This window comes from Hetaerina americana, unplaced genomic scaffold, assembly GCF_022747635.1.
Source record: "Hetaerina americana unplaced genomic scaffold, ioHetAmer1.1.p SCAF_5, whole genome shotgun sequence".
NCBI lineage: Eukaryota > Metazoa > Arthropoda > Insecta > Odonata > Calopterygidae > Hetaerina > Hetaerina americana.
In genome coordinates, this window is record NW_027287095.1 from 18387857 (window position 1) to 18402557 (window position 14701).

Genomic DNA, 14701 nt, shown 5'->3' on the forward strand with positions numbered 1-14701 from the left:
GCTGATGCTCCGTCCCCATGGCCGTCATGATCAAAGGCCCTTGGCCCTTTTGAGGGCCACCATGCGCGTCCCTCCGCTCCCATGGAATTACCGTAATGAGGCGGCGCTTTGTCGGTCGAATGACCTCCATCCGTCAGAGGTGGGAAGTAGCTTGGTGGCTGCGACCATGTCCCACGGGAGGGCACGCGTGTCACCTTGTGTTACCTTGTGACTATCGGGATTCGGCGTGGAGGTGGGCAGAGATGCTGTCCCCGTCGCTTACGAGCGCAAGCTGCCATAACTATGTCAACCAGTTATTGTGATCAAAATCGTTAGGGATATACTATATACTCTCTCACGGTAATGTAAACAAAACTGGATTACACTTCACTTTCTCCGGAGGCTGCTCTAACGGGAACTACCCTCCAATTGACCTTTTCTCTCGTGGTCGCTCTGTCATCATAGATCTGAGCACACTCTGTATTAGTAATCTCTAATGAATGTATTAGATATGCCGAGGTAAATTAATTCATTCTGGGGATTATACCTGTTCAAGAAATATTTTGGTCGGTCCCTATCGGCTATTTACTTCACCTCTTTTTCACCTGAATTATTTATTTATTCATATTTTCGGAACTACTCCTGTCTTCATCCTGTCCAGAAAGCACTTTCTTCCACTAATGAGATTTTCTAATTTCTCTCTTCTATGTCACGGACGTCAACATATCAATAGCTTTCACTCTCTAGTTCAAGCAAATTTCCCGAGCAATTTCATCCAGCAATCCTTTTCTAATTTCCAATAGCATTTTTTTCCTCACTCACCCTATTTAATGCCTCAGTATTAGCCTTTCTCTCTATCCAACATGTATAATTCAATCTCCGCCACATCTCAAAAGCCTCCAATCTATTCTCATAATGTATGAAAGACACCCGGTCTCATACAAATTAAGAACTAAGCTTCCTATTAAAAGTCTTTACTCGTATTTTATTCTCATCTTTACTCAGTATACACGCCATGCTTTCCATTCTCCTAGTAGATACTTCTTTTACTTGAGCAATTCTTCTCCTAATGTCCAATTACAACGCCCTTTTTCCTTCAATACTGTCCAAATACGTGGATACATGCACATATTTTGGTTTATTATCTCCAACTTTAATGTTTATCCTTCTATCAGTTTCTTTCCTTCCACTTTTACCTCGACTTTCCAATAATTTCTACGGTGTTATTATCTATTTCTACTGCCTTTCTTGACTTTCTCGCCTTTAGAGCTTTCCCTATATTGCTTTTACTAATTCTACGAGTATATAAAGGCTATCCTCGTCTGCTTTTTATTTTTACCCACGCCTCTGATGATTTTTGAATTAGATGCAGTTATTATTAAACCTCTTCCTCTACAGAACTGGAATGCTTTCTTCGCTCATTCATTTCTTATTCCTAAACCACTCTCTCTACCTCTTTCCCATCCTTCCCTCCCCCTACAACTGCATTCATCCCCCCATTACTATTACCATTTGGTGCTTCCTTCCTTGCATGTTTACAATTATTTCTTCTAATTGATTGAATGTATAAACTGTCGATTTCTTCCTCCCTTTGGCTACTTGTCGGCATTCACATCTGAATTACCACAAAAATAGTCAGGTTCGCTTTTATCGTATCTCTACCCCTGGAGTTCTATCACTCACCTGCTCTATATTCACTATCCTTCTATTTCCTGTCCAGTACTGCGGTCGCTCCACGTTGGCTACCCTCTCCCCAACTTATAAATAATTCCTTAACCATTACTTCGTTTCACCACGCGATCTCCCCAACATATCTCATGCAAACCTAATATCTTTCCCTCCTTTCTTCAATACTGTATCAATATTTTCAATCATCCCCGTCCTCAAAAAATCTAAACACACCACATACTTATCTAGCTGTTGCGATTTTCTTCTTGATCTTTTTTCACCGCGTTCATATCGGGTGTGCAAGGATTTCGCGTGAAGACAACCATAGAGGCCTTAGTGTCCCACGCTCCCGGGCACGACTCCAGGCCCCTTGGGCCGAGTCCTGATAGTTGTCTGGGTTCATTATCTCTTTGTTTCCGTTCATATTTGTCATTGGAGTGATAACTGATGTGGTTTCCCTGTGTCCTTCATCAATAGTGTTTTTAATGTGACTCCATTTCTTTCAAAGGCCGCTTTTGCAGCCGCCTCACTGAGGAACAAACGCTGCGCGGAGCAAAGATAATTGCTGCCGCTAAGCACAGCTCCAAGGATTATTGGTAAGTGCAAGCCCTACATTCGAATGATTCACAACGCCAATTTCGTAGTCCAGGATTACAAGAAAGGGGCCAAGATAAATATTATAATTTAAAAAAGCATACGAGTATGCAAGCAATATCTATAAATGCAGTATTTTATACGAATTGATGGTTTAAAAATCCCTGTATTCATTAAAATAACTAAAGAACATTATGATTTTTTCTATACGAGGCGTTATTACGGACCTCTGCTGATATCCTACCGATGCCAAAAACTTTGGAGCTCTTGATACATCGCTCTAATTTTATCGGGAAGGTGAAAGATGAAAAAATGGGCGCAACCGCATAAAGCTTCACTCAATAAAAAGAGGCAGCAATTACACTGGCAGATTAAGACAAACCGAAGTACTATTCCCCATCTGCCATGATATGTATTTGGGAAATCAAAGATGAGACCGATGAACACCTAAGCTCATACGTAGTCTGCCCAATAAATACGCGAACTGGTGCAATCTGGCGGCCATGACGCGGACTATGGCCCCGCCCACTAGTGGAGCTAGTTGACCTAATTGATCTAATGAGCTATCACTCCTTGGCGGATCGTCGAGCTGTGCGTATGGCGTCAGTTATGTTTATTTCTGTTGTCCTTGTTTTTACTGTTTTGTCGAATATAGAAATTGACGAAATTACGGAGCAACGAATCGACGCGCGGTAAAAGTTATCAATAAATGACTGACATTTTGACAGCTGTTTACGGTGATAATTCTCTGAAGAAAAAATCCGTTTTCAAGTGGATTAAGTGTTTGAAAGGTGGTCAAAAAGGCTCGTACATTGCTTGAAAATTGCTTGAAATTCTCGTTGCTCGTACATTGCTTGTGATTGCTTGAAAAACAGTAGAAGATTACAGAAATACAATGTAGCATAAGAGTAACTGGTCATTAAAAAAGATAAAGAGGGGAAAGAGGACGGTCAGAAGATAGCAATCAAGGAGGCAGGAAATCGAAGTAACTCAGAAGGGCTCAACAATCAAAAGCGGGGGAATCCACTAAAGGAAGCAAACGGACCCAAGACATGAAAGAGTCCGAGATTGCAAAGGGGGGAGTGGACAGAAAGCTGACACGGAGATTTCAAAGGGGATACGAAGAAAGGAAACACCACATGAATCAGTAAGCAATGTGACAAATGTGAACATAAGTGTGCCACTGGAGGATTTGCAAATCGATATAAAGCGTACGGTGGAGAACTGCATCGATGGCTGGGAATCGCCAAGATGGCGTATTGAGAGGTGAACGAAATCGACCGTGGTCCACGTGCACCGAAGAATGCATTCGGCATCACCGCACACCGACCGCCGGCCTCGGTGGCGGCGGGGTAACTTCCTCGCCTACCAACCCAAAGTTCGCGGGTTCGATTCCCACCTGGGTGGATTTCCGTCTAGAGCTTGGTTGTATGTGAATGTCTTCAATATAATGCATGTAATGTAGGGTTAAGTGGAAGAAGGGACTATTAATCACAACCTCGCCCAATTAAGTCAATAATTAATAAATAAATATTAAACGATGATATTTAAGCTGTCCAATAAGATGATCAACATGTGTCCGAAAAGTATCCGACCTGCATTTTATTTTTAATTATTTATTTTATTTTGAGGGTGTTGTGCTCTACGGATTTGCTCCAAGTTGGGAGACGTTCAACAAAGAATATTACGTTTAAGTTCTGAAAAAATGGAGTGATGCCGTAGGAAGAAAACGACCGCGTCTCTGGTCAAGCGGCGACCAGCTTCTTCACCACGACAACGCGCCAGCGCATTCATCGAACCTTTTGCAGCAATTTTTGGCAAAAAACAAGATTGAGCAGCTTCGCCAGCCTCCGTACAGTCCCGACATAACTCCCTGCGACTTTAAGATGTTCCTTAAATTAAAAATGGCGCTCAAAGGAAAGCGGCTCGACGACACAGAGTAATACGACGCGCGAGCTGAAGGCCATTGCAAAATCTGCGTTCGAAGACTGCTTTAAGATGTGGAAACACCGCCGGCAGCGTGTGGTTCAATCAAATGGGGACTACTTCGAAGGATGCCATGGCCTGGATGACGAAGATTAGCACCAATGCGGAGATATAAACGCAGGTCGGATAGTTTTGGGACACACCTCGTATGTTTTTTTTTCATTGTACACAATGTCAGAGACAGATGTAAAGTGAATTGAAAACGTGCAAAGAATAAAAAATAACTCTGCAATTAGCGAACTATATGTTTACCGAGAAGAAAGAAAAAGACACTGCAAGGACACTAGACTAGAATGAGGAATTAAATGGTACAACTTCACGATAAACAAAATTATAACAAAGGTAATGTTTCGCACATGCATGTTACATCTTTTCAATATCTTTGAATGTCTGATAAGCAAAGCGAGGGCATTTGAGAGTGGCGCCTTGTCTGCTTTGATGGGCATTTCAGTTGAGATCAATGAGTGCTTGCAGTCTGCTGTGGCGTTGAAGTAAAAGGAAATTTCCCTAACGACTGAGGAGTCGATTTGCACTTCTATATACCACTGGCAAACCTAATCTCGTAGAGTGGTATGAATGGGGGCCTTTGTGTGCAGATGCAATTTGGGATTTTGGAACCACTTGAAACAATGCCAACCGCTCGTATGTTTAACGACCACTAATGCGAAGTATCTGAAGATGAGCGGATGCGGAGTTATCGGTAGTGTTGGTTTTTTTTAGATTCTTCCAACTTATATTCATCACACTCGGGGGAATGTGACTACCACTTATTCATGGTTTTCGGGAAGTAATGTTCGCAATTCAGTTCTCGCCAGTTTTCATTCCAATCTCGCACGATTCGTTCAAATTCAGTTTTCGCACAACTATTTCCTCATTTTGGAGGTGACGATCGAGGAAACGTTTTAAGTTATAACTGTATGTGAGGCCAGTTTGTTCAATTTCGGCACTTCTCCCGTCCCCTCCCCCTCAATCCGTTTACACGATCCTGAGGACTGTATCGCGCGGCCCCCGCATATGGCGCCCCCTCGAGGGCTGGCTTGCTTCGCCCCGCAGTCGAGATATAAACTACAGACCCTCAAGCAATCCCGCTGGCGTATTTATTCCAAAGCTGCATGCAGGGAGGTTTTTGAATAGCAGAGGAATAGATGAAGGTCAGCGCGGAGGGAATGTTACGTCCCATATTGTGACATCATTGACTGCGGCATGAAGAAATATTTCGTTTTAGATTTAAAAATTCCTATTCTTTATTCGGGTCGTATTTGCTTTGGATACAGAACTAATTTCTGGCCGAGATTAGTGGTGACTTTATATACCTTATGGTCGCCCAACTTGAGTGAGCATTTGCCAAATTTCGTCTGTGTTCATGCGTGTTCACACGTAAAAACCTGAATGGAAGGGAACTGATGTATATTTTTTATAAAATTCATTATTAGAATCGGAGTTTTTTGTGTTATTTCACCAAGTGGATACGTGGAGCATGTGGTTTTTCAGTATCTATTTCATTCATCACATTTTGCTCACATGACGGTGAGGATTATATTTTCCTTTGAATTTGAGTATATTGCTTGACTTAATTATCACATAAATTAATCATAACACGAATATACTATGCTGTATATCTTTAATCTCGAATGAATTCATCCAGGTCAGAGGAAATGTCAGCGTATGCAAAATCCTAAAAATAAATACTTACACACTTTAAATCAATGGGGATTATGCTATTTACTCTCTTGTTTGAAATGGGTTTTATAAAAATCGTGATTTTTTCACATGTTTACTCCGTGATGTCGTCATGAACGAAGGTGACATCTCGCTAGTGTAGAAAGCTTCAAAGGAGACGCCTGTCTTGGAATGAACGCGATTGCCGAATGTGGCGAACCCCACACATTCGACAGTCCCGTCTTTTTTGTTTCCGAGACACCCAGTCCCACGCACTCGTGTGTTTGCGTCTGTGTCGAATGACCTCGTTTCGTTGAAAACCTCTTTACGACGAAACGTCGCTTAGTTTTATATAACTGACATTGTAAATTTCTCTTTAGGTTCGCGAGTGCGATGCCTCTTTTTCGGGCCAAGCTGGATATCCTTCAGCTGATGTATTCGAATGGAGGGAATGCGGAGAGCACCGGACCCAGTTAGGCCTGCGAGACGACGCCTTGATGCTCAAAAAGAGAAACTTCTATTTATTATGCCGTGGTAAGGATTTTATTGCATGGCATTTGAGGCCTAAGGAAGCGGCGACCGGTTTCGATCACTATGGCGGATTGAAGGAGCCCATTGTTGCGGGAAAGAGGGTCGTAGTCTGGTTTTGTCCTGAGAGGCCCTTCATCAATGGCTCGCTATTTGAGCGTCGCTCGACAGAGATCTCATGACCCGAATGTCTCTCGCATCAACTACCACGGAGTAGTTCGCACCGACACTTCCCGTTGCCCAATATATTCATCCCACTCCGCACTCCAGGTCAGCGAGTATTTTGAAATAGTTTTCGAGAGAGCCGCCATCATATTGCGAAATATATTAAGCATGCTCCATGCTCGGGATATGAGGAAAGTGGACGAATTTTGGTGTATATCACTAAGGCCTCTTTAAGCCGGAGACTTTTATGAGACGTGATTTATGAAAAATTAAGTACTTCTATATCCGTCTATGGATGGTGTTTATGGAGACGCCATCGAATAGCCGTTACAGCTGACCCTTTCTTTGTCTAAGCGCTCTTTGAGAAGACTTCAAGACTGAAACGAATCCCTAACAAACGCTCACGCCATCGCTCGTAGCACGGCCTGTGATTGTGGAATATCTGCCCGGGAAACGAAGATTGCTCCATTTATTTACCATCATCCAACTTGAATTAAATCAGTTCCAAATTTTGTTATGGTCATTTATACTATCCATGAGGTTAATAAACACGATTATGAAACACCTACACTTGAATCATAGTTGGGAAAAATTTCTATCGGCACTTGAATCTAGCTAATAAAAAATTTTAAAAAAAGGCTACTTGATCTTAAAAATACTTCATTCCCAAATTTTCAAATGGCTCCGACTATTCCCGACGTGATGCTAGATGTACCTCAGATATTTTAATATCTTTAAGTGCTTTACAGATTACACTTTAAATTTTTTGTGGTCCATCAGTACATGGTTGAGTTCAAACGTACAGTTGGGAGAAGGGAAGCACATCCGTAAATACTTACCTTCATAAGTTCGGCTTTAGTCACATGAAACCCTAGGATTAATCCGCTTATATACCCTCTGGTTCAGCAAACGAGGAAGGAAACTATTTACATCGAGTCCACGTAATCGATGAAATAAAGTGCTTAAACTAATTGACAGTTGAAATTTTCCCGTTGAGTTATGAATCGGATCGATTCCACTTTTTCACCTCCATGTACCATCTACTTTAGTATTATCAATGATTTACATTTCTGTTGACATTTATCTGTAAACATGGCAGTAGAATGGTAATTTGAGTAGTTGAAAAAATGAAAACGACTCGGATGAAAGTAATGGGAACGCGATTTATTTCTTAGCATAAATTGACAGAGTGAATGAATTGTAATGTTTGAAAATGCGATATTAAAAGTTAAAAAATGCCACGAGGAGTGCGAATGCATTATGGAAAGTAGGATAATGACTCTGAGGGAATTAATTTAGAAAAATGCCCTGTGATATTTCGTTTCTTGTCGCTATCTTGTAACTCTGCTCTGAGGAGAGGCCACTGGGGGATTTCATGCACCGAATGAAACGTGGCGAGGGATGAAGAGAAGAAGCGAAGGTAAAAAATAATGCGATTGTGTTTTGGTTACTTTCTGTGACGCCACCTCTCGTCATGATGCATAATTACGGAAGCCGCCATTGCACTTTGAAAGGCTAAGTGCGAATGTTTTAAAGACGCGCCTTCCTCGGCACACTCCACGCTCGGTATTATTATCGTAAGGCGCGCTGGGAGCTGCCCTGCGGCCACAAGAAGCGGAATACGAGGGTAATCCCAGAAGTACCCGACCCCACAAAGTAAACACAAATATTTTGGAAAAAAATGTAATTATTTTTCAACATAACCTCCTTTCAGCTCTATAAATTTTCACCAGCGATGTTCAATAAATCCGAGACCGTTTTCATTGTAAAAACTGCCTTGCTCCTCAAAATAGCCCTGAACTGCCGGCATCACTTCTTCACGGCTGGAAAATCATTGACCACTGAGCCATTTTTTGCGAACATAAAATAATCCGAGAGGGCTAAATCTGGCGAAATGGGTGCATGAGGTAACAATTAAATCTTTAATTCATGAATTTTGGCCATTGCAAAAACGGATTTTTGAGCTAGTGCATTGTCTTGATAAACAAGACTTTGTTTTTAGCCAAATACGGCCACTTTTGCTTGATTTCTTCGCTCAAACGAGGTAATAAGTTCGTATAATATTCGCCGTTGATAGTTTTTCCTTTTTCAAGACAGTCAATGAGAATTTTCCGACGCACATCCCAAAAGACCAACGCCATGACCTTGCCTGCAGATGAAACGGTCTTCGCCCTCTTTGGAGGCGGTTCTCCCTTTTGAATCCATTGTTTGGATTGTTCTTTTGTCGGGGACGTAAAGTAATGGATCCATGTTTCATCCATTGTTATTAAACGGCAAACAAATTCTGCTTTGTTGCTCTGAAACTTTGCTAAACACTCAATTGAAACATCTTCACCACACTGGTTTTGCTCCAGTGTGAGCATCCATCTTGCACACAGCTTTCTCATGTACAAATTTTCAGTGAATAGGCGATGCACCTCACTTTTTGAAATGCCTATTATGTCTGCTAGCTCGCGCACTTCAGTCCATGATCATCCAGTATCAATTCGTGGATTTTCTTCAGCGTATCTACAGTCGCCATCTCATTTGGTCGACCAATGCGATGCTCATATTGACAGCTCGTACGGCCTCGTTTAAACTCTGCTACCCAATTTTTACTGTTGTAAACGAAGAAGCAGACTCACCCAGAGTAGAATCAAGTTCAAATTTTATATTGGTATGGCTGAGGCCTTTCAAATAAAAGTATTGTAAATAAAAAGCATCACATAACGATGACCAATTTTCTCCATTTTCACAAATTCACTGAAAAGGTTCGCTGTTGATGGCTGCCAAACAAATACTAAACAACGTGGCGTCTTTAAACTCATACATATACTTTATAGATTGCGTACTTTCGAATACAGTGATATTTTTCAAACTACCGACATCTCTAGGCTAGGCCAAGTACTCATGGGCCTTCCCATGTACTTCCTATTCTCAATTTGAATACGGAGAGATCAGAATATCATTCATGTTTATTTTTTTATTTACACAATTACGTTACAATTAGGCGATTTTCCTGGTGCAACGGTCAAGTTTGGTCACAGCTCTTACAACGAAAATTACATGCGGACACCTATAAAAACAGATAAGAGACAAAATATGTTTACATACAATGGCACTTCCACATCACATGCAAACAAACTTCCACATCACATACAAAATACCGTCAACATCACATACAAACAATATTTTTATATCTACAATGAAGTTTATTACCCAGTGGCTGCTTTACATTTATACTTAAAACTTCTAAAATTGGATGGAAAGGGCTCAAACAAACCTCCAGGCAGCTGGTTCCAATCAATTTTAGTTCTATTTAAAAAAGAGTATTTTTTATTATTTGTTTTTTGAGTCCTTATTTTTATTTTGAAATTTACTCATTTTTTATTTTGAATACTCAATAGCAAAATTAGCTTAGGACAGAAATGGTAGAGATTCGTGTCAAGCGAAATACGACTACGTTAGGAAATAATGAGGGTGTCTATTTTCACTGCATTTTATTTGTTAAATAACAAATAAATTAACTGAGGTAATTTTATTTTGAAAGTACTTTTTACGAGATCACAAACTTTATGACTGGGATTTGATGTTTTATAATGCATATTGTTCCCTTTATATTTAAGGGAGTTGTGCTCGGTATAATTTCATGAATTTGTTCCCTTTCACTTATCCCGTACCTACTCAAGGGAAAAAATATTTTCATGAAAAAGATTTATTGCAATTCCACAGGAATTGCATTTAGAGAAGTCCGTGAGTCACACAATAGTTTGGGACTTGAAATTTTATTTAATTAAATGATGGAATTTTTTCAATGTACTTAACATTTGCATTCATACATTAAATTTTTATAGAACGTCCTTTTTATTCCCAACATAGAAAACCCATTGTCGCCGCCGACTCATTATCCTCAATGCCAAATCTATGCAATTCCGAAAGAATACTAAAAACAGGGTACTTAAGAATAGATTGTCAGTGGGCTGATCTAGAGACTGTTCTGATCATATTAATTTTTTGCGGAGACACAAAAAAACAATTAATAGACCTTGGTGATTCGATAATTATCCATAAATCATTAAATTCTATCCTTATCTTTGACCCTAAAAACCAATCCGTGTACAGTGAGTTATGGGCTAATCAGATCAGATTTTTAGTTTCTTCTTCCTTAACGAGAGCATTGCGTGATTTTTCCATTGACTGATAACACAGGAAAGGTTTCCAAGGAAAAGAAAAAGTTTAAGGAGCATATTATGATGCAAATTACTCGGAGATATTTAATCATTCACTTCTATAACTTTTAGCATATTGACACGGAGTCACGCCTTTGGGTTTTGCGTAGCGACGTATATAAGAAGTAATGGGGAAGGAAGTCAGTCCTCCCCTCCCCCCCAACCAGGGGGAGATGAGGGTTAATCCGGGCGCATCAGGAGCGTCGTTATCCTTCAGGGGCCACCGCTCGCCCCAAATATCTCTCTTTTTGCCCATCCAGGGTCCTTTTCCACCCTCCGTCCCCCTTATCTCTCCGCCTTCCTCCTCCAGGATCGTCAATCGCGGGAAGTGGTTCGCTGAGCGCCCACGCACAAAAAGGGGGGCGCCATCTACTCCTCCTGCCGTGGGCGAGGGTCTCCCACTCTTCAAACATCCCTCTAGGGACTAAAAAAGGGCCCCCCTCGGCACGACCCTTCTCTCCATCCCCACGAATCATCGCTCGGTTTTTTTCACGAATCTCCTCATGACGATTTTATCTCTTCCCCGCTCCACCCCTGCCGCCCCTGCCCACCACCACCATGACGAGGCGGAATGAAATCCCCTGCGCGTGGCCACGTGGGGAATTAGCACCAACCCTCCATCCCCCTCTCCTCCACACCACGGCGCGATTTAAATGCGTAATTGATTCAAATGAATATTTCAATGAAATGCTTTTGTAATCTGCATATTGTGCCTACCCCTTCAACATCTACATTATATCAATGCAACTAATAAATGACTTGAAAGCAAATGAGAGGCAACAAGTACAAATGAACAATATGAAAAAGTTTTGAATTTTTTATTTTATGAAAAAATGTTTTGATAAATCATTAGGATTATGAACTTTGTCGTTTATTTAGAGCTATGAATTACGCACTTCGTGCATTTCGTGAATTTCTTACCCCTTTATTATTTATTATTTCCATTTTTTTCATGATAACGTCTTGAAAAATATATTTTTTTGGGACAAAAAATCTCTTTTATTGTTAGTCTTTATGCTTTTCTCTCTCACAGTTCCACTACGCATTGAATAGACAACACACAGACTAAGACGTAATATGGTTGAAATCCTCATGATGAAAGAAGGCACTTTGCTTTTCCCCATAGAGTATTTTTACTACGACCTCGGCTTCATTGTGACGTGAAGTAAAGGTGACGTGAAGAGATTACGCTGTAACGAAACCTAGGTCGTAATAAAAATATTCTTTATGTGAAAGCGAAGTTTCATCATTATAAGAGAAGAGAAGAACAAATACCTCTTCTTTTCAAAAGATGCATGACGGCCATGTTGTTATAAAACAGTGACTGCACCCAGTTTAAGTGGAGGCTGAATCTCAACTCAAATTAATTCTCGTCAAGGTATTCAGCACATCGGTACCATAAGTCAAGGGAAATTTATAGCATTCGTAGCGCATGGAACCGTTTAAATGTCAAGTATGGATGAGGCAATACGTTAACTCCTTAACTTGGACGGGTTCTCGGTCAGCCCCATATATCCCCTCGACTCGCAGCCGGGTCACCGGCAATCTTTTTAATGCAGGGGTACCTCTGGTACATTCCCACGGACACCACTTGCAGCTGTTATGTTCTGGTTCCACTGAAGAGTGGAACCCTCGCTTTCCAGGAGAGTGAATTGCTATTAGATTGGAATGGACGGCATAGCCGGAATGGCGAGTCAAATGTACTTCTTTTTGCAGCAAATCCTTCCAGAAATAGATATTGCGCTTCCCACATTCACTTCCTTACTCACTGACATCGCTCTCCCCTGATGTTGTTGTTCTATCTCAAACACTAAGCCGTAAAAAATAAGTCAAATAATTTATTTTCTTAGAGCAAAGATTGCTCACTTTGCTAATATGTTTCGTGTAATATTAAGAGGAATGGCTGGCTAATTTTCCACTGCTACTCCAAATAAAGGGTCTCACAAATAATAAGATGGGCTCATACATTTCGATACAACTTAGAAATATGGTTAATAATTGCATATGTCTATATCGTCCATATTTCATATATACATCGTGTTACATGGGGAATACAGCCAGGATTACTTTCTATAAAAGAAGTGTTAAAATTTACTGTAAAAAATATTTGGCCATAGTGTGCGCAGATGCCATAAGACTATGTATTTTTTAACTCTTCCAAAAGCACTTGACATTTTCTGGGAATGACTTTAGCATATTTTATACTGGTTTTCCACACCTTTATTAATAAAAGAAATTTTTAGTTCACCTAGTTCTGGATCAGTTTTCAGTTATGGTCTTCCTGGATGGCTCTTTGATTCTCTCAGAAATACCACTTGCTCAAGCTGCTTCTTCTACACAATCATCCAGTATAGCCTTTGGTCTGGCAATTTTCCGCCTATGCTTTACAGATAACCTCTTTTTGTCATTCAACTTACGAACCTACTTTTTGTATCATCCCATCTACGCTTACTTTTCTTTTGAAACAACCCAGCACAAGCTTTGCCACTCTTCTTTGTATATTTTCAATTGTTCCAATGTGGCATAACAAACATGGGTTCCAAAATGCTGAACCGTATTCTGAGATCGGTTTGAAAGCAAACTCTTTTAACATGTTCTTCCTGTGGCTTCAAATCCATGTCAAATGAAAAACTCTTCCTAAGAATTTACACTTCTGCTCATAAGAAAATATTGGATTTCAGTAACATTTTCATTCACACAAAATCATATGTTATTAATTTTATCTAATTTCATAACCGTACCGTTGTTCTGACCTATTTTTCCAGGCATACCAAATCGTTTCGCAAAATAATATTGTGCTCAATTGTTTTGAAAAACATGCAGCCACCTTAAAAAAAATTTTAATTTTCATTATTCTTCTGCTGCACAACCTTCCATCGCCTCGAATCTCCTCTTACCCCTATGGTCTACGTCCCACTGTTACAGTAAATAACTGTCCACATGTAAGATTTTATGAACCACTTTCATATCCCTATACATGTACTAAATACCGTTATCAGTTGTTTCTTTCGATTGATAAACCTGATTTCCTTTCCTATCATGCTGATAACTCCCTTCTGCATCTTTCATTGCTACATATATCGATGCCAAAGTAATCCAACTATTTCTTTTCATTCACCCTGTCTTTTTTTAGTTCTACTGGGAGATTATTAACTGACGAAATATTTGTGTACGTTCCGTTTCGTCTTAACTGACGCTCTCTCTCTCTTAAACTCATCATGTGTACCGCCGCAAAACGTATCAGCTTTCCCTCCCCTATAATTACACGTGTACCTCGGCATGAATGAGCACAATTAAAGTAATTTTAATAATATTCGATGGTACATTAGACATAATTGGTATGCTCGCCAAAACAGCGCAATGCCTAACACTGCTTATTACTGCTTGCTGGGCTTTTATTTTTTCTGCATGATGTAACTAACTGATCTCCAACTTATTGCTGGGAGACGCACACTCACATTTTCATAATCGGTTTTGCGCATTCCTCTTGTCTCCCCTGTGGCCACGGCAGCCGGGGGGCGGGAGTGGAGCGGCGGGGCAGGAGGGGCGGAGGGAGGCCCTCACGCGACTTTTATGAATGGAGGGAGGCGGTCAATATCAGCCACCCCTACCCCTTTCCTCTCCTCCAAGGGACCGCCCGCCCGCACGAGGGAATGTAACTGGGGATGGGGGAGCGAAGGGAAATCTCGGTTGCCGTGCGGGCCCGAACCGAGTCGCAGCCTAACGTCCTCCTAGTCCCTATCACCAGGGTGACGACGGCTGCAGGGCAACGTTGTTAGTCGCGGCTGCGACTCATCATGGCTTCCCGGCGATGGGGCGAGAAAACATTTTGACGAGACTTTCCATTTGTGCGCAGCGGTGACTGTGTCTTCCCAAGCCAATTTGCAAGTCCTCTGCACTTATCACGCATGCCT